At 47.4% G+C, this 21,871-nt stretch overlaps 1 long non-coding RNA gene across 1 annotated transcript; it reads left to right on the plus strand.

Annotated features, from left to right (window-relative positions):
* The first annotated feature begins 627 nt into the window (after nucleotides 1–627).
* LOC113881756 lies at nucleotides 628–11,909 on the plus strand. The gene is made up of 4 exons (XR_003508145.1): nucleotides 628–1,129; nucleotides 1,400–1,559; nucleotides 9,787–9,863; nucleotides 10,599–11,909. It is a non-coding gene; the product is annotated as an uncharacterized LOC113881756 (long non-coding RNA).
* The last annotated feature ends 9,962 nt before the right edge of the window (nucleotides 11,910–21,871 follow it).

The following is a 21,871-nucleotide window of genomic DNA, read 5'->3' on the forward strand; positions in this document are numbered from 1 at the left end:
CAGGACTGATTTCTTTTAGGATTGACTGGTTTGAACTCCTTGCAGTCCAAGGGACTCTCAAGAGTCTTCTCCAGCACCACAATTTGAAAGCATCAATTCTTTGGCACTCAGCCTTCTTTATGGCCCAACTCTCACCATACATGACTACTGGAAAAACCAGAGCTTTAACTATATGGACCTTTGTCGGCAAAGTGATGTCTCTGCTTTTTAATCTGCCTCTATCTCCTCCCCATTTCAGAGATCAGCTCCCCTTAGGGAACAAGCAAGGGAACCTGTTACTTGTTTTCATTCTCTTTCTGCAGCATGAGTCCCAATACAGCCTTGCCTGAATTTCTCCTCTGCCCTCGTATCAATTCCATTGATCAAAGAGTCCAAGAACCGGGATGGTAACACTATGCTGCTGCTGCTGCGTCGCTTCAGTTGTGTCCGACTCTGTGCGACTCCATAGACGGCAGCCCACCAGGCTCTCCCATCCCCGGGATTCTCCAGGCAGGAACACCGGAGTGGGTTGCCATTTCCTTTTCCAATACATGAAAGTGAAAAGAGAAAGTGAAGTCGCTCAGTCGTGTCTGACGATTCACGACCCCATGGACTGAAGCCCACCAGGCTCCTCCGTCCATGGGATTTTCCAGGCAAGAGTACTGTAGTGGGGTGCCATCACATACAAATATTAAATTTATAGTGAGATCCTGTATTGGGCCTCAAAAGTCTTGCCTTTTGACTTGGTCATTCACGAGGTTCTCCATTGGACGGATGTTTTGTCCACACCTGTTAATCAATGACCGCAGCCCAAGGACTTTGCACAGCTGAGCTCCCCTCACCACCACCCCGAGCAGCTGGCACCACGCTCTCCAGTTTAGAGACGAAGAAGTGGAGGTTCCCTCGAATCACATGCAGCAGAGCCAGGCTTGAGTGCTGAGTCATCGTGTGCTCCATATTGACCGGCTTGCTCCATGGGCAAGGAGGTTGCCTCAAGGCTTTGTAATTAGTGGGGCACACAGGAAATGCACGAAATATCACATGATGATACGGAATATAACTGGAGTCCTAAGCATAGATAAATGGTTAAATAAATAATTTCAGACTTAAGAGAGAATTTTAGCTGAGAGCCTTGGAGGATGTCACCAAGGTGAGCTGGACATGTGGGCTCAGCGTGGGAAGGGGCGGAGCTAAGAAAGGGGAGGGTCCTGTGTGGGATGCAAGGTGGCAGGGGGCTTGGAGGGGGAGTTCCCTGGTGGTCCAGAGGTTAGAACTCCGTGCTTCCAATGTAGGGGCCATAGATTCGATCCCTGTAACGGGATTTCAGATCCTGCAAGCCATGAGGGCTGGCCAAAAAAAAAAAAGGTAGTGCTGCTATGTTTTGATGTGTTAATTTTAAACACTATTTATTGTCTTCCAGTCCTGACCTTCTAGCTCTCTCTGCTGGACGCTGTCTGTCTGTCTTCTGCAGAAGTCTTCTTCTTAACCCTGGGTGTTCCTCGGGACGCTGACCTTTGTGGATGAGGTGGACAGCCTCCCTCCTCCTCCGGCTTCGTGCTGGTTAGTGGAGGCCTCAGCAGGTGACTGGATTCTAAGGGAATGGAAGGCGGGGAGTGGGGCTATTTCTTCCTCTGGATAAGAGACCACCCCCGCCTCCTGGCAGGCTGCCCTAACTGCTGCTCTGATCACTGCCCCTCACCTGGCCCTTGAACTCTCAGGTCTGAGGGTGGCAGGGACTGCCTGCTACTGTTAGCTCGATGCTTCACTGTTTCCCTAACCACTGCTCACACCTTTGTAAACAGGTCCTGTATTGTATTTTAATACATTTAGCCCTACCCTACCCCTACGGGCTATATGGCTTATGTCGCTGTTACTACAACGCTTACATTTTGAAACTATTTAAACAGTGCTGACTGCATAGCCCAGTGGTGAGTTATGAATTACTTTTCCTTACTGAACAACTTTTTGGTTTTGGTGCCTTTAACTGTGTCCTTTAAAAAATGCTTTCATTTTCTATCTATCTGCCTCAGTGTCTATGTCCTTGGCCTACCTTCAGCAAGAATCTTGTTAGGTTGAATTATCAAGCACTCCCCCATCCTTACCCTGCCACCCCTGAGGCTTCTGAGTGATTTTCCATCCACTGACCCCTCACTCTGCTCCGTAGGTATACATCCCCACTCCTTACTGTATTTGGAGCTGAGCTTCATTTTCCTCTTAAATTGCATTTCTTTACCATTTTAACAAGCACCAGAATAATTTTTTCTTTAACATTGGCCTTCAAGAAACCATTCAGTCAGTGGCTGAACTGGGCATGAAAAAGCCAGTTTTGCCTTAAGAATGCTTTCAGTGACCTATAAATGTGGCATGGAGGTGGCTCAGTGGTAAAGAATCCACCTGCCCACGCAGGAGACGCAAGAGATATGGGTTCCTTCCCTGGGTTGGGAAGGTCCCCTGGAGGAGGGCGTGGCAACCCCCTCCAGTATTCTTACCTGGGAGATTCCACCGACAGAGGCACCTGGAGGGCTACAGTCCACGGTGCTGAAGAGAGTCGGACACGACTGAACTTGCACGCACAGAGCACAGAAGGTGGTTTTCCAGGGCACGGTTCTTCCAAACTGTGAGCTGCAACCTGTTTGCTTAGTCACAATCAACATTCAAAACAAGAATTCGGGTAGGTTAGAGAACACAGTTGTGCATTGCCTGCAGCTGAGGCAAGTGTTGACTCAGGAAACCTTGCTTCAGTTTCTGTGTCTGGATACAAGGTCAAGGTGAAACCAGTAAGGTCTGAAAACCACGGGTCTAGGAAGTAGACTTTAAAAAAAAATTTATTATAGTAGAGTTGATTTACAATATTGTGTTAGTTTCTGCTGTAACGCAAAGTGAATCAGTTATACACATACATACATCCACTCTTTTTTAGATTATTTTCCCATATGGGTCACTACAGAGTGTTGAGTAGAGTTCCCTGTGCTCTACAGGAGGTCCTTACTGGTTATCTCTTTCATATATAGTAATGTGTACATATCTATTCCGATCTTGGGGACCTAAGGGAAGAGAACCTGATTTAACTTTTTATTGCCTCTTGGTGAGAGGGGGGAATTGTGCAGTAAAGGATAACTGGCAAGATTTGATTTCTGGAATCACAATATATGTAAAACTAACCTAGACAGCTTATTAAAAAACAGAGACATTACTTTGCCAACAAAGGTCCATCTAGTCAAGGCTATGGTTTTTCCAGTAGTCATGTATGGATGTGAGAGTTGGACTGTGAAGAAAGCTGAGCACCAAAGAATTGATGTTTTTGAACTAGGGTGTTGGAGAAGACTCTTGAGAGTCCCTTGGACTGCAAGGGGATCCAACCAGTCCATCCTAAAGGAGATCAGTCCTGGGTGTTCATTGGAAGGACTGATGTTGAAGCTGAAACTCCAATACTTTGGCCACCTGATGCGAAGAGCTGGCTCATTGGAAAAGACTCTGATGCTGGGAAAGATTGAAGGCAGGAGGAGAAGGGGACGACAGGATGAGATGGTGGGATGGTATCACTGACTCAATGGGCTTGAGTCTGAGTAAACTCCGGGAGTTGGTGATGGACAGGGAGGCCTGGAGTGCTGCCGTCCGTGGGGTTGCAAAGAGCCAGACATGACTGAGCGACTGAACTGAACTGAATCCTATAGGTGATTCTGTGGAAGAAGGATAAGGATTCACAAGGCCATTGGAAACCCTGTGGCCAGCACGTCTGCAGGAATTCTGCTGGCCGAGATTTAGAGGGATCCACACCCCAGAGCCTTCCCAGTTCAGTTTTGTACGGGAGCAGAACTCAGGCTCTGACGGCTCTGGAGCCCTGGGAGAGTGCAGACCTGAGAGATGGTCAGGCGGAGCTCAGGTGAGCTTTCACTGGAGCTTAGAACCCCCTGGGGCCTTCTGGGATCCCTGAGACAGGGTTTCACGATGGGTGGGGACATGAAGGGCCTCGGTGAGCTTGGTTCTCTACCAACGATTGAAAGTAGTTGATCTTACTAATAAATAGGAGAGTCTCTTGTCTCAGCATTTATTGTAACATTGTCCTTTCGTCTAAGCCAAAGACTCGATTGGTGAATCTATGTAGAATGAAGAATCAGAGGGAGAATCTCCTTGGTGGTCCAGTGGCTAAGACCTGGTGCTCCTGAAGCAGGGGCCCAGGTTTGATCCCTGGCCAAGGAACTAGATCCCACATGCTACAAGTAAGACCCAGTACAGCCAAATAAATAAATTACAAAAAAAAAAAGAATCAGATGATGTCCCCTTGCTTCTTCTGTGGCAAAAAAGCATATAAAGCCTGCTGCTGCTAAGTCACTTCAGTCGTGTCTGACTCTGTGTGACCCCACAGACGGCAGCCCACCAGGCCCCCCCGTCCCTGGGATTCTCCAGGCAAGAACACTGGAGTGGGTTGCCATTTCCTTCTCCAATGCATGAAAGTGAAAAGTGAAAGGGAAGTCGCTCAGTCGTGTCTGACCCTCAGCGACCCCATGGACTGCAGCCTTCCAGGCTCCTCCATCCATAGGATTTTCCAGGCAAGAGTACTGGAGTGGGGTGCCATTGCCTTCTCCGTATAAAGCCTGCAACTAACCTAAAATACTTTACTGTTAAAAAAAAAAAAAAAAAACAAAACAGACGAGGAAACAAAAAATTCTAATACATGGAACAAACTTAAGTAAGGATTGGATCAGCAGACTCATCTTTAATCCAAGAATGTTCTCTGCTTTGTAACTGGCAATCAAGTGCCTCAAGGCATCCCTCCTTTCCTTCAACGGAATTAAATTTGATTCTAGGGGAATGATGGAATAACAGTATTTTTGAATTCTGTTTGGTTAAGGTTGGAAAGTAAGTGACTCTAGACAGCTAAGTGCTAGGGGAATCTTTTATCCACGAGAAGACAAATGTTTTGCATTTGGTTGCCCGTGGTGTGAATGTCTGCATTCTATTTAAATTGTTGTTTAATTATTGATTGTTCAGCACTTGTTTCGCAGCCAGACTCCCTAGAGGGGGAGTTTCCTTTGCTACAGAGCTCTCCCTGAGAAGCCGGGAGGATCGGACTGCTCAGGAGTTAGCTGGCATCTCTCAAGTGCGAGGTGATGCCCACACAGCAATGGTGGTAATAAACAGCCGTGTATAACAAGAGATGATGCAGGTTGGCTTTTTGTTTCATGATGAAAGGGGAGAGCAAAGGAGAAGGTGGTTGAAGGGACAGGAATAGAGCCTTTGAACAGGATTTGTCATCCCTCACAGAAGGGCAGTTTTTCTAGACCGAAACTCTTTTTTTAAAGAGAGAGAGAAAGTGCACGCGTGCTCAGTTACTCAGTTGTGTCCCAGACTTTGCGACCCCATGGTCTTTGCAGCTTTGTAACCCACCAGCCTCCTCTGTCCATGGGATTTCCCAGGCAAGAATACTGGAGTGAGTTGCTCTTCCCTCCGCCAGGGGATCTTCTGGACCCAACATCTGGGTTCTGGACGCAGAACCCACGTCTCCTACATCTCCTGCTTCGGCAGGCAGAATTCTCTACCACTAGTGCCCCCGGGAAGTCCAAACACATATTAGCTTCGAAGTCTTCTTGATCCACCTGCATTTCCCCACGAAGAGCGTGTGGCTTCCTTCTCTTCATCTACAGTATTTTATTTATATGTGTGTGCTCAGTCACTCAGTCGTGTCTGACTCTTTGTGACCCCGTGGACTGGAGGCCTCCAGGCTCCTCTGTCCTTGGGATTTCCCAGGCAGGAATACTTCTGTGGGTTGCTAGTCTCTAGGAAACGGGCTATCCTTTCTGAAGGAGGAAAATGTAACATTCATGTGAACTTAGTTTGTTGGTAATGAGTAGCATACAAGACACGACCCAAGAGATGATTTACCCAGGGGCCTAGCTGGCCAGGTAGGGCAAAATACTGACAAGGGACACTATATTCCTTCTTGAAAAAAAGCAAATGGAGAATTTGTCTATTCGTCATTTATCTAGCATCTGCTGTCAGGAATAAGGTTTCCAAATTCCTTTCTCTCAACTTGTCTTAAAAATCATGCATATGTTAAAGTGCAGCTAAAGTGAATTTAGATTTGCATAAGTTTAAAAACATTTTCCCCTTGAAATAATTACAGTCTTCTCTAGGGAGCCATGAAACCATACCTTGTCTGGAGCAGTGTACATTTAGGCTTTAATAATTACTGGATGAGTCAGCACTGGCTGACTTCCCAGGAGGTGGTTCCTACCGTGGGGAATAATTTTCCATTCCTGGGGGGGAGTCCCCTGGGAGACACCCTCTCTGATCATGCGAGTCAGAGGCGTGCTCTGTGCTGCCTCCCTGGCAGCCTTTTGTCACTTCCAGCCACGTTCTGTTGTCTGCGGATGGCAGGATGTCGCTGTGACACACCTCTCCTTTTAGAGGTCAGACTCTTTGCTGAAGGGTCTATGCTTGCCCCTGGAGTTTACTGAAGTAAACTTTGATTACTGTTTTGAAGGGTTAGGGTTCTTGCTTGTCATAACCAGAGACAGAACGCCCTAGCTTCAGAACAAAGTTTTCAGTATTGGATGTCTCACAAGAGACGTGTGTTGGGAGATAACCTGATGTGATTTGAATTTCTGAATAGATATGGAATATTCTTCGATGCAAGTGTTCACCGAAACTCTTCCTAGAGAAGAACTTGCTTTCTGAAAGTTTAAAAGAGAGTAATTTACCTAAGGCAATGCGTTTATTCAACAGATTGGTAAAGAGACTACTTGTTTCTTTCTAAGAAACCTGTTTTTGGACACTGCAGCAGGTACTGTTTGGAAAGAAGTAAAGATTTGGAACTGAGAATTCTGGATAAATGTCTATTGTTGGAAGCATCTTGTAAACCGGCCCCAGACGAAGAGGTACAGGGTGCCCTGAGCAGGTACTGCCTCTTCTCGGTCAGACGGAAATCCGTGATCTGATTAGGGACATGGCTGCATACTTCCTCTTCATTGACTAGCCCTTTCTTAGCTAAGGTTGGGGGGGAAGCTCAAATAAAATGTAGATGCCTCAGTTCAGTTCAGTTCAGTCGCTCAATTGTGTCCGACTCTTTGCGACCCCATGAATTGCAGCACGCCAGGCCTCCCTGTCCATCACCAACTCCCGGAGTTCACTCAGACTCACGTCCATCGAGTCAGTGATGCTATCCAGCCATCTCATCCTCTGTCGTCCTCTTCTCCTCCTGCCCCCAACCCCTCCCAGCATCAGGGTCTTTTCCAATGAGTCAACTCTTCGCATGAGGTGGGCAAAGACACACTGAAATGCATTTGACTTCTTACCATATGGCAGCACCTTGCTCAGGGCTCTCTTTGCCAGCATTTCCTTACAGGGTTTATGACCCTGGAAACAGTTGAATGTAAATTGGGAAGGGTTTGGCAAAGCTCTTGGAATTACTTGCTGTGTTTCCAGCTTTCTATCCCCTATTTACCTTGTCTGTTTCTTCCCAGACATTCCTTTCTCTTCTTCCCAGTCACCCTTTAGGCATTTCATAATTGATGAGCTGTTTGTGCAATAATTGTTATCAGCAAGGGTCATCAATAGATGTCAAACCATTGGATGGAAGGTTATTGGGGACAGGACATGTGCTAAAGTATGCTCCAGAGCTACCTGCTGAGTGGAGGAGAGGAACCTTCCCGATGGAAAGAGCTGATGGTCACCACTTTATTCTTTGTGATCAGATGTGATAGAGCACTTGTAGCAAAGCAGCCTCCCAACAGGAATCTAATCAAGTCTCTGGACCTAGCTTTCAGTTGACAGGAAATACAGGGCAGAGGCTAGGGACAAGGTAGACTGTAGTATGATGAAAACATCAGCCAAGCCAGAATTTGGGAACTTTTATAAAACTGTCCTGGACTCTTGAGAAACACCAATACTAATCCCCTGGAGAAGGGAAAGGCTACCCACTCCAGTATTCTGGCCTGGAGAATTCTATGGGCTGTATAGTCCATGGGGTTGCAAAGAGTTGGACATGACTGAGCGACTTTCACTTCACTTCATGAATAAAAAGTGGGGAGGGACTGTTCTAGATGAAAGGATTTAAAAGAGTGTAAAGAGACATAAGATAGTCCCTTGGACAGCAAGGAGATCAAACCAGTCAATCCTAAAGGAAATCAATCTTGAATTTTCATTGGAAGGACTGATGCCTAAGCTGAAGCTCCAATACTTTGGCCACCTGATGCGAAGAGCTGACTCATGGAAAAGACCCTCGTGCTGGGAAAGACTGGAAGCCAAAGGAGAAGGGGCTGGCAGAGGATGAGATGGTTGAATGGCATCACTGACTCAATGGACATGAGTTTGAGCAAACTCCAGGAGATGGTGAAAGACAGGGTAGTCTGGCGTGCTGCAGTTCATGGGGTCTCAAAGAGTTGGACACAACTTAGTGACTGAACAACAGAGACAAAATGGGGCTTCCCAGGTGGTGCTAGTGGTAAAAAAATCTGCCTGCAAATGCAGGAGATGCAAGAGAAACAGGTTCAATCCCTGGGTCAGGATGATCCCCTGGAGTAGGAAGTGCCAACCACTCCAGCATTCTTGCCTGGGAAATCCCATGGACAGAGGAGCCTGGCAGGCTGCAGTCCATGGGGTCACAGAGTCAGACAGGACTGAAGCAACTTGGCATGGGTATTAGATGATAGTAGGGACTTGTTAATTTTCTTAGATGTGATGCTTAGACAAGGCTTTTCAGAAGAACGTCTGTATTTCTGGGTGGTGCACGTTGAAGCATTTAGGGGCAGCAGTCATGATGCCTGGGCTCTCCACCCATATGGTGTGAGAAAGCCTACGACATGAATACTGACAGACCTTGAGGCTGGAGGATAAATTTTTTTTTTTTAACCCTTGTAAATGAAATCCAGTGCTTGGCTTTTACCTCCACAGGCTCCCAGGATCCTTTTTGTTTTGGGCTCAGTCCAGACGGTTTTCTTCCCTGGACTTGTCGGAGCCCTTGTGGGAGCCGCATTCCTTCACCCATCATTCTTTTCCCCCATTCATCTCTTCTTCCTCATTTTGAAAGTGCTTTCAAAGGCATTTGAGGTTTCTTTTTTTTTAAATTGGAGTATATTTGCTTCACATGCTGTGTTAGTTTCTGCTGTAGAGCAAAGTGGATCAGTTATACGTATACACACGTCTCCTCTTTTTTAGATTTCCTTCCTGTTTAGGTCACCACAGAGCATCAGGTAGAGCTTCTTGTGCAGAGTAGTAGTTTCTCATCAGTTATCTATTTTATACATGAAAAGAAAGTAGAAGTGTTAGTTGCTCAATCATGTCTGACTCTTTGGAACCCCATGGACTGTACCTGCCAGGCTCCTCAGTCCGTGGAATTCTCCAGGCAAGAATACTGGAGTGGGTTGCCATTCCCTTCTCCAGAGGATCTTCCCAACCCAGGGATTGAATCCTCATCTCCTGCATTGCAGGCAGATTTTTCACCATTTGAGTCACCAGGGAAGATGTATATATGTTGGGAGCGGGGTGAATTGGGTGACAGAGGCATTTGGGTTTTTATTTTTTTGATCTTTATTTATTTATTTGGATGCATCAGTCTTAGTTGCAGTACATGGGATCTGGTTCCTGTACCAGGGACTGAATCTGGGCCCCTGCAGTCTTAGCCACTGAACCACCAGGGAAGCCTCTCACTTGAGTTTTGATGAACCTACCTAAGGGGCTTTTCTGTCGACAGGACAGGAGGCACTGAGACATTCTTCGGCAGCCGTGGGCGTGCACATTTGGTGGTGATGATGACCGTGTAGTAAGAGGACATCCACTTACTACTTTATGTGCTTCTTTACATTAAAGGGTCTTCGTGCTCAAAGTGACTGCTTGTTGGGAGAAGGACTCTCTGGTTTCAGTGTCAATGCCGACTGCCGCATTCTGTAAGTCAGGGTCTGTGAACCATCTCGCCCCGGTCCATCGACCCGGATGCCTAAGACTGTTCTATCGGGATTGTGATTTGAGCTCAAGTCTGTGTGGATCCTGGGTTGGAGGTAATCTAGTTGGCTCAGGAGACCACTGTAGGTCTTTCAGGATTGCAGAAATACCATTCTGTTCCAAGAGTGAAGGAACAAACACAGAACTGGCAGCTCTAGTGGATCAGAGACAGAACCTGCCAACCTAATTGCCACCCACACCAGGGAGGCCGACCTTCAGGCAGTTGGGCAAAGCCTGAAGCATCTTGTGAAACAGGCCAGGGGGCCAGTCTTCTGTTCAGAGGGAGCACTCGGAGCAAGGGGAAAGCCAGCCAGTCCAGGGCGTTACGTCGTGAGAGTTTAATGTCTGGTCTTTGTTTCCATTCTTTGTTGTGAGAGTGTGTAATCACCTCGAGAGAGTGACTCAGCACCTCTGCCCCGTCTTTGTAACATCTTCTAACTGGCTGCGTTTCCGGGGTTTGGAAATACATGACTGGAAATTCAGGGTTAAGATGGCAGAGCAAACCCACACATTTATAATCCTTTCCCCGCCTTTACTAAATGAAAATAAACTACTGGCCCATCAGAAAGAAATGAAAGCCCTTCATTAATAAAAGTTCTTGTGTACCTAAGTCAGATTTTACTCTATAATCTCAAACAAAACTTGCATGACACCTGCCCACTGGGCAATGTTCTCCACAGGGCAGAAGAGACGCTTCCTCCTGGGTCATGCCCAAGACCTCAGCACAGGCCTGGATGGAGGCCTGGCGACCGTGCAGACCCGGACACCAAGAGGAGTTTGAGGAAGAGGAATATGGAGTTTAAGGAACAAAATCCACTGATCTTGTTTGGATTCTAACTGGCCGTGGCTTTACTTGGCTGGTGTTCTATGTCCAGGGGTGGGGGTGCAAAAACAGAGGTCCTGGGCCTGCCCTGTCTCTTCTTATCTGAGTCCATTTGTTAAAAGTAAACTTAAAAAATCTCTTGCTTAAAGACACATATAACACGGGATGCGTGAGTAGAGAGTGAGGATCTGAAAGGTTCACTCCAGCTGTGCTGTCCCAGCCTGTGGCAGGCGCATCATCTCCATGTTCTCACTTGAGCAGGGCTCAGTAACACCACCGACCTGGACTTCCCCGCGGGAGTGACTTCTATCAGCCGGAGGGTCCATCCTCATTTGGAAGCTGTGTCTTCATCTCTCAGCTTACAGTGTTGAGGGAGACTCTTGTTGGCGAGCTTGTGAACTCATTGCCCAGCACAAGTCGTCCAGTACTCTGGGTGCCAGTGGGCGCGGGGTTGGGGGAAGGAGATAAGATAGGGAAGTGGGAGGCTGGTGGTGGGAATCCCGGGGTTTGTGGGTCTGCCCCTTTAAGAGACCGCCGTGGGCAGCCAATTAAACAAGTACAGGTTGAAAGCAAGTTGGGTAAAGACCACATTGGTCTCAAGGAAGAGAGAAACATCTCTTCCCAGAACTCATGACCCCTGGGGCCTGTTTAGCCTCCATCCTTCCTTGCACAATACATGATCTTCTAGACATGATTCATTCATGGGAGAGGCTGTAAAACCTCTGCAGAAATGAAATACTGTGACTTTGCTGTTCTTTTATGGAAAGTCTTGGTTGTATTGATTAATTAGTTAATTAACTCATCAGCGTCCATATGTTTATCGAGTGCTATCTACGTGCCAAGCCCTCTGCTCTCCTCCTCCGTAGACAGAGGATGTCAGAGCCTGGACCACATGTGGCTGAGGGATAAGGCAAGGGTCCCAACACCTGGTGAGAATTTTCTAATCTCCCTGGCACTGTCTAGGAGCTTTTCACATATTATCTCATTTAATCCCCCAAGTGTTAGGTGTTATAACTTCCCTGTTGTAGGGATTAAACCAAGGCTCAGAAAGGTAAGTAGCTTTTCCAAGTCACACAGCTATTAAGCGGAGTGACCAGGAATTACACCCAAGAGAGTCTTTTACAACGCTTGTGCTTTTAACACTACTTTTAAAAAATGAAGTACACTTGATTTACAAAGTTGTGTTCGATTCAGGTGTACAGCAAAGTGGTTCAGTTATCCATATATACATTTTGTCAGATTCTTTTCCATTAAAGGTTATTACTAGATACTGAATATAGTTTCCTGTGCTATATAGCGGGTCCTTTAGAGCTTCCCTCATAGCTCAGTTGGTAAGGAATCTGCCTGCAATGCAGGAGACTCTAGTTCGATTCCTGGGTTGGGAAGATCCACTGGAGAAGGGATAGGCTACCCACTCCAGTATTCTGGCCTGGAGAACTTCATGGACAGTATAGTTCATGGGGTTGCAAAGGGTCGGACACTACTGAGCGACTTTCAGTTTCACTTTTAAAAAAAATCTATTTTATATAAAGTGGCATGCATCTGTTAATCCAAAATTCCTAATTTGGAATAAATTAGGAGTTTAGCACTGTTTCTAATGGCCTCATTCAAAAGCATAAACTCTTCCTGCTCTTAATTCCTATCCTAGTAAGGACTCTTTGGCTCTTGGCAAAGTCACAAATGCAGGCAGGCAGGGGACATTTAATTGAAATACATAGTCTGTAGGCATATGTCTAATTTCCTGCCAGAAATATAATACAGATGCATCAACTTTAAAATAAATTTAAAAAAATACTGTGCCATTCTGATGATTAAGGCATCCTTGAAATAATTAATTTTATAAACCATTAGTAGCTAGAAAGAAACTAAAACATAAAAATATGTTTGAAAAACAAATTCTATCTTTAGAAAAAGTAGAGTTCACAGTGGTCAAAAAAATCAAACCACTATTTTAAGCATTCTTTCAAAATTCTTCCAATGGCTTGTAGATGGACATTTATGTCAAATTAATTTTGGTCCTATAATTAAATATATTGTCATTATCATCTCCTTTATTCTTGAAGGAAATGACATTCTCCACAGTTTTCTCTTGGAGAAATCTCTAGTTCTATAACTCTCTGGCATTAATCTCTAGTTCTAGGTTCCACCTATTTATTTAAATTTATTTTCATGTTTTTTCTCTCATAAGAAGAGACACAGAACTTAAAAAATAATTTAAGTAGTTTGAAAATCAAAAGGTAAATTAAAATATTCAAAAGAATTTTACCCCGTCAGGCTTTTGAATTCAATTAATGAAATATCCTCCTAATGTTGCTTCGTCCAAAATGGCTGTAAAATAACCCTCTTGGAATCTCAATGTGATGACGGGAATGGTTTCAGAACCAGGAAAGCTCTAATGTCACAGAGCAGGTGCTCGAAGGCTCCGTGGGACTCCAGGTTTATAGCTCACCTCAGTCAGCAGGAAGCTGAGAAGCGTCCACAGGGACAAAGGGAGTAGTTATTTCTTCCCACTGGGGTCCTTTCCTCAACTGGGGTCCTTTCCTCAGCTTGACCTGGCTCCTGCCAACTTTCCAAACCCTCCTTCCACCGCTGCCTCCCTCGCTGTGATCTGCTGCCTGTTCCTCGGCTGTGACCCTGCCAAGCTGGCCCTTCTGCTGGGGCTTCCCTGGGGCTCCTCACTGTCTGGGTTCCCTCTGAGGTCTCTTCTTTGACAGCCCACAGGAAGGCAGACCCTCAGGTCCCTCTACCCCACGGCTCTTTGTATGTGGTCTTAGGACACCACCCTATGAACGGTTAGTCGTTCAGTTGTGTCTGACTCTTTATAACCCTTTGGGCTGTATCCCGCCAGGCTCCTCTGTCCACAGGATTTTTCAGGCAAGAATACTGGAGTGGGTTGCCTTTTCCTCCTCGAGGGGATCTTCTCATCCCAGGGATCGAACCTGCATCTCCTGTGTCTCCTGCATTGCAGGCAGATTCTTTACTTGCTGAGCCATCAGGGAAGCTCTGAATATATCTTGTTTATTGGTTTCCTTACCTGGATTTTGCCTGTTTTTCTTCTCTGAAATGTAAGCTCCATGAAAACAGGAGCTCATGTTTTCTCAGCCCCTAGAACTGTCCTTGCTCCTCGTCATTCAGACAGTGGGTAGTATTCCAAGAGTGTCATATATTCTTCACCTTTTTCTGTGCAGATTTTCTTCTTATATTGGTTACCATACAATAGTTTTGCATACAATGCTTTTCACTCAACTTTGATAAGCAGATTTTTTTACACATTATTTACCCGGATCCCTGAGCACCTCTTTAACGATTGTATACTACTATATTCCACGGTTGTTTACTTCGGCTTACTTGGCTGTCAGTTGACACTTAAGTGATTCCTGATTTTTCGCAGTTGTCAACAACAGGTTCATGTGTGTGTGTTGCCCTGTTGGCTCCGCGCCTCCACGGGTGACTAGATGGAGCCTGCGATACTACAGCATCTCTCAGAGGCCTCACACCTGGTCTGGCTCCATGCAGAGAACAAGCCAGTGTCTAGAGTGCAATTAGCATCTGAATTAGTGACAGGAGGATAAACAGGTGATTATCCCGTTTAACAGCTGTTGAGCAGTACTGAAGAGACACTGTCTGACAGCTTCAGCTTCAAATGTCGGGTTTATCAACAAATGATTAAGAAAAAGAAAAGTAAAGGGCTATTGGGTTTTTAAAAATATAAATGAAACTAGGCTTTCAAAACTGAAGTCACTTCAGTGTGCTTTAAACAAAACCAAACAATTCCTAAATCAAGTTACTGATCTAAAAAGTGAATAGCACAAACAAATAAGATTGCAATTTTAGTTTATATTTCTATCGCCAACTTTAATCATACCTCATGTATGCAATTTATGTTATAATTCTAAGATTCTAAACACAAAATGAGAAAAGAATTGAGGTAATTTTCTGGAATATATGTGCAAACCCATATATTTTCTTTCGCTTTTCCAGATATTTCAATGTAAGAAATATATATTCAAAATTATTAATATATTTGCAGCCTGCATGCTCAGTCATGTCTGACTCTCTGTGACTGCATGGACTGTAGCCCGCCAGGCTCTTTTGTCCGTGGAATTTTCCAGGCAAGAATACTGGAGTGGGTTGCCATTCCCTTCTCCAGGGCATCTTCCTGACCCAGGGATTGAACCCACATCTCCTGCATCTCCTACACTGGCAGGCAGGTTCTTTACAACTAAGCCACCTGGCAAGCCCAAAATATTTACTGAATTTTTTTTTGAGGAAGCAACAAATAATCACATATCATGCTTCCTGCCTTTTGTCTGAAGAACTCAGAGTGATTTATAGATGTTCTCACAATACCCCTTCAGTGAGACAAAGAGCATTAACAGTGTCCCAGGGCCTGCATTTTGCCCGTGGGAAGCTTAGTCGCAGACTGTCCACAGATGTTCCTGGAGCCACATTCAGAAGAGGAGACAGAATTAGAACTCCCTTGAAGCATCAACTTTTTTAGTCTGGGCGAAAACCGTATTGAGATTTTTTTAGAGTTAGTAACAGGTGAGAATGTTTTTATTGTCTGTGATGTTTATCTTGACAGCTTTCCTGTAATTACTTGTCTTGGGTTTGAACTGTGGGAGCCTTGCCGTCTGACTTGGCAGTGCCTCTCGGAAAGAATCGTTTCTACTATTTGCTTTGTTTTCGTGTGTGTTTATGTTTCTTGACTTATTTGCCTTAAGTTTTAGGTTCGTCAGATTTAGGGTCAAAACAGATGCTAAACTCCCACAGGTACAGCGTTGCAACGACTGGTTCGGTTTTCTAGAAGTTCTACAGAAGTCAGCACAACTTTCATCGGGCTAGGCTTTGCATGGTGACTAAGCAGCAGAACCTTAGCTGAAGGCATGCTGGGCAGAGGGTGCTGCTGATAAAGCAAATGTCATTTCCTCCCCGTGGACACAGGGGCCCAGGCATCAGAACCACAGAGGACCGAAGAGACCGAGATGACATACCGGTACCCCCAGCATCTTCCGCACTCAGACTTTCCCAGTGGAATACTTGGAAACCAACATCATTTATTCCTGGAAAAAAAGGGGCATTGAAAATGTTTTTCCTGGGACTTCCCTGGCTGTCCAGTGGTTAAGACTCCAGGCTTCCACTGCAGGATCGATCCCTGGTTGGAGAACTAAGATCTTGCAGGCTGCATAGCGTGGCCAAAAAGAGAAATGTCTTTCCTGTCCTGGAAACAAGAGTCAGTGTTGTTTAGAAAGCTGACTCTCACTGCTCGTGAGAATGGTGAAGTAATGTCTCAGTAAGATCAGCCCTGAGTCTCTTCTCTTTAGCCATGCGGCCCCTGAGCTGGTTTGGATGTGAGGGACCATTCAGGGGCCTCTCCTGCCAGGGAGTGAGCTGACTGGCCTCTGGTTTGCCGTTGCACATGGGCAAATCCTTTTCATTTTTTCATGATCGGCAATCTAGTCCAAGGGTCAGATCATCCTAAACTCTGATCTGGCACATGATTTGCCGTAGTGAGAGAATTCCTCTGTTGTGCTTTTATTTGGAGACGGCAGTAGAGAAGAGGAGGAGGGTTTGAATAGGGTTGGGTTAAGTTTAGGGCTTCCCAGGTGGCTCAGTGGTAAAAAAATCCACCTGCCAATGCAGGAGACACAAAGAGTTGGACACAACTGAACATGCACACATTCACAGGTTAAGTGTGACTTACTCTATGGATGTCCCAAAGGTTGCATGGGATAGGCTTATGAAAACCCATTTCATTGTTTATCTGAAAATCAGATTTAATCGGGCATCCTCTACTTCTTAGTCTACTAAATCAGGTTGGTCAATCAGGTTAGAGCCAGAAAGTTTTCACGGCCGGGTGTCATGGGAGATTCCCTGCATGCTCCCTGCAGGTGGAGGGCTCCGTTCCATGAGGCTTGGACCTGGAGATGGGAGCCCTGTTCCAGGGGTTGCTGCCTCCCTTGCCTTGAGAAAGACGGAATAGTAACGGCCCGTAAAGATCTTCCTGATGCTCGATGAATACATTATATTAATGAAGTTATCACTTTAAATGAACCCTGGCAGCTGCCCTTGTTCTCTTACGGCCTAAGAACTGCCTCCAGGGCCAGGCAGGGGGGTACACAGAGGGGGGAGAGGAAGATCTGGGAGATGCAGGGATAAGACCGCTACGCTCCTATCGGAGGTTCTAGAACAGCTTTCACAGCAAAGAAGAAAGATTGCTAATGACAGTGTGAGGCTCTGAAGGATGCTTCTGCTCTTAGGAGACTTTTCCATGTGTTTCCTCCCTGGGTGTCTGGATCTTTGTTTTCAGCCGTGCTCTGCACAGGAGCTGGAAAGCTAACTCCCCAAAAGTGAACTTCCTCTTTTTCTATAAACTGACCCCTGGTGGTTGCTATAGCAACTGCAAAGCGAGCATAATGAGCCGTGTAAACAAGGTTGATTCCCAGCGCTAGGGCAGGGCAGCCCGGGAGGGACGGGAGGAATTTGATGTGCCTGGAAAGTGGCTCTGGGGAAGAGAGGGAAATGCTGCAAAACATCCCCCCTCCTCCCTTCCTCCCCAACCCTCCTCCCCTTCCCTCCTCACTCCTCCCCTCTCCTCTCACCTCCAGCCTCCCCAGCGAGCTGGGAGAGGAGACAAAAGCTGTAGGCGGATAGCGTGCAGGGGCCTGCCTTGGATGCTGAGGAGCTGAACACCATATGACCGAAAAACGAATCTACACATTTACCCAGAGCCCTAGGCTAGAAATGCACCTATCTGACCCCTTTATTTTTGTGGGGCTCCAAAATGACTTCAGATGGTGACTGCAGCCATGAAATTAAAAGACGCTTGCTCCTTGGAAGAAAAGCTATGATCAACCTAGACAGCATATTAAGAAGCAGAGACATTGCTTTGCCGACAAAGGTCTGTCTAGTCAAAGCTATGGTTTTTCCAGTGGTCATGTATGGATGTGAGAGTTGGACCATAAAGAAAGCTGAGTGCCAAAGAATTGATGCTTTTGAACTGTGGTGTTGGAGAAGACTCTTGAGAGTCCCTTGGACTGCAAGGAGATCCAACCAGTCCATCCTAAAGGAAATCAGTCCTGAAGATTCATTGGAAGGACTGATGTTAAAGCTGAAGCTCCAATACTTTGGCCACCTCATTCAAAGAACTGACTCATTGGATAAGACTCTGGTGCTGGGAAAGATTGAAGGCGGGAGGAGAAGTGGGCGACAGAGGATGAGATGGTTGGATGGCATCACTGACTCAATGCACATGAGTTTGAGTAAGCTCTGGGAGTTGGTGATGGACAGGGAGGTCTGGCGTGCTGCAGCCCATGGGGTCGCAAGGAGTTGGACACGAATGAGTGACTGAACTGAACTGACCCTGAGAAACAACCCCCCGTGTCGCTGCCACACCTGCATCAGGCCTGGGCTGCGACAGGTGCTGGGGGATGCGGTTCTCGGGCCTCGGCGAGCTTGCTGCGATATCTCAGGGACACCCTGAGACAGAGGCCTGCAGGTTCCCCAGACCTGCACTGCTGGTGTTGAGGCTGTTCCTTTTCTGGAAGGAAGGATGGAGAAGGCATGTGGTACCTAAAAGGACCATGATTATGAAGTTAACCACACGTGCACAATACACACACCCACATAAGACACATATACACACATATACATCTGTCTTGTTACCCAGATAGCAAACCTCCCTGTATTTATGTGACTCTAGGTAGTAAAGAAAATTCATATAAACTATAATGCCTTATATTTACACAGCATTTTCCTCCCATATGTTCAATTATCTTCCGTTTAGTACTATTCTTTACATTATCTTTTCACACTAGGGGGCCAGGTTCTACTGTATTAATGTGATTCTTAATTCTTGCCAATAAGCTCCAATACTTCAGCCGCATGATGTGAAGTGCTGACTCATTGGAAAAGGCCCTGATGCTGGGAAAGACTGAGGGAAAGAGGAGAAGCGGGCAATAGAGGGTGAGATAGTTAGATGGCATCACCGACTCAATGGATATAATTTTAACAAACTCTAGGAGATGGTGGAGGACAGAGGAGCCTGGCACACCACAGTCCATGGGGTCGCAAAGAGTTGAATGCGATTTAGTGACCGAACCACAATGACAGTCCTTGCCTGTCCTTTGTTTTGCTCTCCGGCATCAAAATAGTGCTCTGATTTTCCTTTAAAGCAGTATTATCAACTACGGTCCACGGCATACATGCTTGAAGCTTATTCCCCTTAGAAAGAGCAAAGAAGAGGCCTCAGCACAGTTCTTGCTTTTTCCGCAGAATTTCTTCTTCTTTTTTCTCCCTTTTAAATTAAGTCACAGGGCCACAGTATTTGTGGGCTCAACCACTTCCTGATGGGTGGGACATGGCTCTGTGAGATTTTTAGTAAGATAAAGGGAAGGAAATCTGGAATACAGTGCTATTTCCTCAGGGAAAATAGGGAAATTTATGAAAAGTAGCAGTATTTTGGAGCTGTTCTTGTCTTATTACTGTTCAAAGGCGGGGAGAAATGGTTGTCTTCTTCTAGATATAATTTATGATACCCAGGGATGGGTTGGTAGCAGCCTCTGTGGGTGGGGGTGGCTTGTCTTGATACAATCAAGCAATGCATTCCTTCCAGTGCTTCAAGCTTGCAGTCTCCACTGCTAAGAACAAGAGACTGGATCCTGATGGCATCTAGTCTCTCTCAGAAAAGGATTAGTCTCTGTTATCAGAAGGTACTCGAAGTGTTGAGGTTTCCACAGAGACCACCTTTTATATCCCCAGCCCTAGTCATCCTTCCCTCAGAAGATGCAGGATTTTACCCACAGAATTTTCAGACACAGATGCTTTCTCCCCTCGGTTCAGGACCTCAGCGAGCTCTGGAAACCAGGAGTCCCCGTCCCAGAGCCCATCCACTCCACAGAGGCAAGGGGGCCCCTGGATCTTTGGATGTTCCATGTTGTATATAGGGGCTTCCTCCTTGTAGGTGAGTAACTCCTGACATGTTTTAAGTGACAGTTCCAGTTTAATTTCTTTGAGCAGAGAGAGAAAGAGAGCTTTACTGTCTGAGCCACCAGGGAAGTATTAAGATTTATACAGTTTTCACACAACCTCCTTCCCTTTTTAAGCTTGAAAACCTCCCCGTTAAGGTGGCTATCTCTCCTGAGGTCTGATAAGGGCTTCCTCCTTCCCCAGCTCCTTTTCTCTGCCCTGTGGCCAGGGTGGGCTTGGTGGGCTGGGTGGGCAGGGACCCGGTCCCCGCCCAGGAAAGCAGAGGCTGTGGCCTTTCTCCCCACAATCTCCGGTTGCCGTGGGAGGCTGGCAGGTTGCTGGGAATGCCAGGCCTCCTCCCACACCTTCTGGCTCTTCTGCGGGTGTGCAGGGTCCACACCACGGCTGAACCCACTGTGCGAGTTCCTGGGCTTCCAGAAACGACTCTCACCTCCAGGGGCTCCATCGTGCCAGGGGCCCAGAAGAGACAAAAACGGAGTAGGGGTTAGGGAGAATGGACTTGAAAAGTCAGTGGTTCCTCAAACACAACCCTGCCCACCAGCCAGCCAAACCATGGATGAGCAACAGGCTGGTGACGCAAACGCCCTTAGCAGGAGATGCGCGGGCCTCTCTGGCCCGGGAGCTTGTGTGTGCCTGTACTCGTTGTGAATAACAGGGGGCGAGCCAGGGGGAGAGACCGGCCGGTTCAGTTCCTGACCCTGTTTTACGACCTCAGAGTCCACTTCCTCCTCCGGAAAGTGGAGGAAACAGCTGTCACCAGCAGGCACAGCCGGGTGGCCTCTGAGTGTTGTGGGTAAGGCCGCTGGCTGAGCCCAAAAGCGAGGCTGGTACTGCTCAGGGCCGAGAAGGCGGTTGCTAGGAGGGAAGGGGCGTGGCCGCCTGCCCTCGGATTGCAGCAGCCTCTCCTACCTCCTGCAGCTGCAGGCGGCATCCTGCCCCTTGGAGCTCCCCCGCGCTCTCAGCCCTGCAGAAGGAATGCTGACTGCTGTTCCTTTTCAGAAGCCTACAGTTGCAAGGGCTCCATAGACAGCCCTCGGGTGTTTCCACACCAGAGCTGGGAACAGTCAGTGACCTGGTGCATCAGCAAAGTGGCCGAGGAGGCCCCAGCCTCCGCTCCGTGCAGGGCAAGGCCCTGGCTCCCGGGGCCTGGCTGTGGGCCGCGTCCAGGCCTCCCCTTTCCTCCGACCCGCGTGCATCCCCGGGGTCTGCCCACCGCTCCCCGTTCTCAACAGCCAGGCTGCAGGGAGAGTTTGAGGGAGACCACCCAAGGCAAACAAGGACGATGACGGCGATGCTTGCTCTGATTCCCCGTGGGATTCATGTCACATGCATAAACAGCTCACAAAGCCTATATTCATAGAAACGCTTAGGATGTGGAATTGGAGCCAGAGGGTGTCTGTGGACAGTCAGGGAGAGGGGGCGTGGAGGGGTGGGCGGGGCTCAGGGGCGAGGGGGAAGGTGGGGTGAACTGGGGCGGGGCGGAGGCTGCCGGCTCCAGCAGAGTGGTCAGCCGCGGTGGGTCCTCAGGACATGAGAGGAGCGGGGAACTCCTGCCGCGACAGCTGAGCCTCACGGAGCTCCTGAGTCCCGAGCAGGAAAGCCCCGGAGCGCGTCCGAGGGATGGGGAGGGGCCGCCCGCCTGGCGCTGAGGCTGCCTTAATGCTTCTAGCCCCTGCGTCTCCCAGGTCCCTCCAGGGAGCGGCCCTGTCGTCAGCTGAGTGATAACCCTTTTTTTTTCCCCCTTTAAGAAAAGATCTGAAGCAAATACGGCAAAATGTGAAAGAAATTGGTGGGTTCCTTGTTTCTGTGTTTTTCTACATCTTTTAATTATTTAATAATTCAGAAAAACGCATTTAAACAGAAGGCACTGGATACTCTATGCCATCCGGTAGCACATCTTCTAATTATTTCCTAATTAAGACAAAGGTATTTAAGCAGAAGGCACTGGATACCCTATGTCATCCGGCAGCAGCTGTTTGGGGATGTCTCGGACCCCTCCTCTTCACCACCTTGTGCAGGTTCCAGGCAGGGCCAGGATGCCGGGGTCGCTGAGGCTGCGCTGGGGCGCGGGGGTGGGGTGGGGAGGCCCCCCACCTCCGACAGGGCAGCAGCGCCGCCGGGCTGGGCCCCGCAGAACTCCCG

Source organism: Bos indicus x Bos taurus, chromosome 23 (assembly GCF_003369695.1).
Source record: "Bos indicus x Bos taurus breed Angus x Brahman F1 hybrid chromosome 23, Bos_hybrid_MaternalHap_v2.0, whole genome shotgun sequence".
In the NCBI taxonomy this organism is placed as follows: Eukaryota; Metazoa; Chordata; class Mammalia; order Artiodactyla; family Bovidae; genus Bos; species Bos indicus x Bos taurus.